This window comes from Balaenoptera ricei, chromosome 19 (assembly GCF_028023285.1).
Source record: "Balaenoptera ricei isolate mBalRic1 chromosome 19, mBalRic1.hap2, whole genome shotgun sequence".
Taxonomy (NCBI): Eukaryota; Metazoa; Chordata; class Mammalia; order Artiodactyla; family Balaenopteridae; genus Balaenoptera; species Balaenoptera ricei.
Genome location: NC_082657.1, coordinates 14,879,525 through 14,884,573, shown reverse-complemented (window position 1 = coordinate 14,884,573; position 5,049 = coordinate 14,879,525). Strand labels below are relative to the sequence as shown.

At 40.8% G+C, this 5,049-nt stretch overlaps 1 pseudogene; it reads right to left on the bottom strand.

Moving 5' to 3' along the window:
• Nucleotides 1-452: 452 nt before the first annotated feature.
• On the bottom strand, nt 453-1,237 carry LOC132354370 (large ribosomal subunit protein P1-like; annotated as a pseudogene).
• Between the last annotated feature and the right edge of the window lie 3,812 nt (nt 1,238-5,049).

The following is a 5,049-nucleotide window of genomic DNA, read 5'->3' as shown; positions in this document are numbered from 1 at the left end:
AAAAAATTAAGTAAAAAATAAGTACCTACATCTAGGTACATTTTAGCAAAATTTCCAAAGAGAAATAAAAAGATAAAATACTGAAAGCTTCAAGAAAGATTTTTAAAGTTTACTTTCCTAGGAATAAGAAATCAGTTTGGGACAGAAATCTGTTTGCAGCTGAACTTGGTCCTCTCCCTCTCAGACTGCAGTCAAGGTGTCAGCTGGGGCAGCAGTCATCTCAAGGCTCAAACTGGGAAGGATCTGCTTCAAAACTCACTCATATAGTTGCTGATAGAATTTGGAGTGTGCTTGGTTCCTCCCTGGCTGTTGGCCAGAGGTCATCCTTAGATCACAGCATGGAAACTTGCTTCATCCGAGAAAGCAAGAAAAACCAGAGTGTTGTGAGCAAGACAAAGTTACAGACTTTTATAACCTAATCTCAACAGTGAGATCCCATCACTTTTCCCATATTTTATTCATTAGAAACAAGTCACTAAATCTAACCCACACTAAAGCAAAGGAGATTACAGAAGGATGTGAATACCAGGAAGCAGGGATCACTGGGAGCCATTTTAGAAGCATCCTATCTATTGTATCTTATTACTTGCTACTTCATCTCCCATCCCTCCCTAGACAATTTTCTCATTTCTGAGCCAGAGAATACTGTTATAGGTTAATCCAGAGTCACACATATATCACCTGAAATCAGTACATGCTCTTCAGATACAAAATAGACCCTACTATAGGTTTTCACCTCTCAGGAACTCCCAGCATGGATCTGTAAGCGGGCTCTAATCATTTCCTTGCCCACCCCTAAAGGCCACACAAAGCCTGGGATTTCACCACATTCTTTTTTTGTTTTGTTTTGTTCTAGAGAGTTCAGCTTTTTATTGAACATGTAACAAAAGAGGTTTAGTCAAAAAGATCAAAGCCCATGTCAACATCAGACTCCTCAAATTCTTCTTTCTTTGCTTCCACTTTCTTCTCCTCAGCTGGGGCAGAAGTGGTGGAGGCGGGAGGACGGCTGGTGCAGGATCAGCTGCTGGGGCAGGTCCCTGAGCCCTTATATTGCAGATGAGGCTCCCAATGCCAGAGCCTTTGCAAACAAGCCTGGCCAGAAAGGTTCAACATTTACACTGGCTGCTATAATTAGGGCATTGATCTTATCCTCCATGACTGTAACCTCATCATCGTGCAGGATGAAGGCTCAGTAGATGCAGGTGAGCTCTGAGATGGAGGCCATGGTGTGGGCGAGTGCTAGCCTCAGGATGAAGTGAGGGCCTAAGCCTAAAGCAGCCTGCAGCTTCCTCAGAAGGACTGAGCACCTTAGCAGCAGCTGAGGCTAATCAACACTAAATCCTATTTTATCTACAGACATGGGTCTATGGAAAAGTTCAGAACTTTCCCATGTGCAAATGAAATCATCCTTTATCATCAAATTGCAGAACTGCCAAGAGATGGTCAAGTATCTCTCTGAAGGGACTTTGTTTTTGCTTCACCTCTGGTCTAGACAGAAGACTGAGTACCTAGGAGATGCTGATTTCTCCAGTACACATATGAACAGTGGTTTGAGAAGACCAGGGCACAGAGGAGGGACCTGGAGTGCATTCCTCCAAAAATGGGAGGAACTGGGGAAGTTTCAGAATAAAAAATTAAAGTCTTCACATAACCTAAAAAATGACAGAATTTAACACTGAAAACCAACTTACATGACCCATGGGTTTAGAATTGCAAGAATTAGACAGTCTTCCTTGGAATTCATCTATTCAAGAATCCTAGAATCCAGGGAAGTCTAATCTGGGAGGAGGAAAAAAATGAGGCAATGAGACCAGAGTTGCCATGGAGTTCACAAAATGTCAAGTTTTTTCTCCTCCATTTTTTTCTTCCAAACCACCCTCCCCCCATATATACATTGGGAAGATAAGGTGGAGTCTAGGGACCTCTATGCTTTCTGCAAACCCCAGGGAACGCTGATGTAAACAGACGGACTCCTAGCAGATGTTCTCCTGCATTAAAACAGAAGTGTGGGCACTTTAACAGGATTTCCACCAGTACTGCATTCTGGGATGCTGAGCTACACTTGTGACTAGACTGTTCAAACTTGCTTTTCCAGGCCAGAGGAGGGGCCATATCATCCATATAGAACCTCCTTTAAGGTTTCTGGAACCTGGTTGATCTTCCACATCTGAAGTGAGAAAACTGCACAGACCATGCATTCTCCTAAGCCTACATTACAACTCTCAGATTCTCACGGCTCATCACTCTCATTTAGTATCCGGACTGGGAAGGATGAAATCATGCCCACTGTATCCAGCCAAAAAGGAATAAATTTTGGTCTTTTTTTCTCTTTTAGTCCTAATCATCAGACCCTGCTATGAGATTAAGAACCATCAATTAGCAGGCTTTGTTGAAGGGCCAGTTGTCCACGAGCCACACACATTAATCTACACTAGGGAGACATCAAGAGTCTATTATTAAATGGTGCCATCCTTCTTCCCCTTGATTATTTAAATTGAAGTATAATACACATAAAGTATGTAAAAGACACTGATCTTAAGTATACAGCTTGATTATTTTATGTGTACAAGAGGGTGACTACCACCCAGACTGAGACACAGAGTTTTTCTAATATACAAGTTTCAGTCATGCCCCTTCCCAGTCTATACCCCCTGGGTGACCAATATTCTGACTTCTATCATAATTGATTAGTTTTACCTACTTTTGAACTTCACATAAATGAAACCATACAGTACATACTCTTTTGTGACTGACTTCTTTTACTCAGCATAATACCTTTAAGACTCATCTATGTAAATGTACCAGTACTTTCTTTTTTCATATTGTTATGTAGTACAATATTCTTATGCATCCTGCTAGGGCATTTTGGTTGGTAACATTTTGGGGTTAAAATAAACAAAGCTGCTATTAACATCCTTACCCATATAATTTTGTGGATAAATATAATCATTTCTCTTGAATATATACTTAGAAGTGGCATTGGGACTCCCCTGGTGGCACAGTGGTTAAGAATCCGCCTGCCAATGCCGTGGACACAGGTTCAATCCCCGGTCTGGAAAGATCCCACATGCTGCGGAGCAACTAAGCCCATGCGACACAACTACTGAGCCTGTGTGCCACAACTACTGAAGCCCGCGTGCCTAGAGCCTACGCTCTGCAACAAGAGAAGCCACCGCAATGAGAAGCCCACGCACCACAACGAAGAATAGCCTCCGCTCGCCACAACTAGAGAAAGCCGGCGCACAGCAATGAAGACCCAATGCAGCCAAAAATAAATAAATTAATTAAATATATAAAAAAAGAAGTGGCATTGAGGGTCATAGGATAGTATATCTTTCCCTTGATTTCATAGAAAAGTTAAAGATACTCTTATAAGAGCTAGTGTATTTATGCTGAATGACTTTTCTTTACCCCTTTGTGTTCCAAATACATATTTGAACAAATCTATGTTTTCTAAGTATAACTATGTTGGATTACTGGGTAGAAAAGTATGGCTAGAAGTTCCTGAGTAATGAATGTATTGATTAAGTCTCATTGCTGTTTTTCTTCATATCTCCCTGACCTTCTAGCCATAATGTTCTTCAAAAGCTGCTGAAACATCTTATACTAATAATCTCACTTTGCATCTAACATCAGTGTAATAAAAAATGTAAAAGACATAACATCAGTGTAATAAAAAATGTAAAAGACATGTAGCTTGCTGCATGAATCCATTCATTTCCAGAGATTCCATGAATTCAAAATAATTTTCAGCTTGCTAGAATGTCTTCCATCTATATCTTCAGAGGTATATCATCTTAATTTAGTCTAGAGGCCTTTATCACCCCCTACTTTAGATTTATTCCCGTAAGAATTACATTTTTCTTGCTCAATTATAAAGAGCTGAAGGATAGCAACTACACTTTTAATGCTAATCTTCAAAGAGTAGCCCAGGGCCTGCCATATTGTTAGCAATTACTAAATATCTGATAATCATTCAGAAATATAACTTCTAGGAAATTGTCATTGGGAGAGAGTTATAAAATGCACAGTGATACATGCACAAGGATGTATATCAAAGAATAATGTACAATAAGCGTAAGTTAGAAATGTAAATACCTAATAAAAGATTAAATAAATTATTATCACCAATAAGGTGATATATTATGCCATCAATAGTGATGGCATATTCCACAGATCTGTTAATTCATCATATTCCTGATGAAGTACTGAGATGGAAGGCATTAAAAAATGCATGACATTGAAAGGTGATATTCAATCATAATTTTTTTTAATGGGCTTTGTCAAACTTCTCAGATGTGAATCTCAGCTATCACAATAACTAACCACGTGCTCTTGGACAATTTAGTTTTGGGGGCCAATTTCATCATCTTACTTTAAAATGGAGATAATAATTTAGGGCTAAGTAAAATACAATGAACAGGTTTTAAACACACACAATTGAAGACCCAGAGGGAGAAAAGGGGCAGAAGAATATTTGAAAAAATATTAGCTGAAAAATGTCCCAAACTAAATCCATCAGGCCATAGTTCAAAGAAGCTCTCAAAAGGCCAAGAAGAATAAATACAAAGAAAACTCTGTTGAAAAACCAAAGAAAAAGGAAATTATAAAAAGTAGTGAATGGGGCTTCCCTGGTGGTGCAGTGGCTAAGAATCCACCTGCCAATGCAGGGGACACGGGTTCAAGCCCTGATCCGGGAAGATCCCACATGCCATGGAGCAACTAAGCCCGTGCGCCACAACTACTGGGACTGCGCTCTAGAGCCGGTGAGCCACAACTACTGAAGCCCGCGCGCCTAGAGCCCGTGCTCCACAAGAAGAGAAGCCACCGCAATAAGAAGCCCACGCAACCCCAACGAAGAGTAGCCCCCACTCACCGCAACTACAGAAAGCCCCCGCGCAGCAACGAAGACCCAACGCAGCCAAAAATAAAATAAATTTAAAAAAAAAAAGTAGTAAGGAATCACTAAGCCGCTGCCATGGACTCAGCAGCCTCCCCCTCGAGCCCCCTCGCTTCCCAATGCTCGGTCCTCCGCGTCCGCCCTCTCCA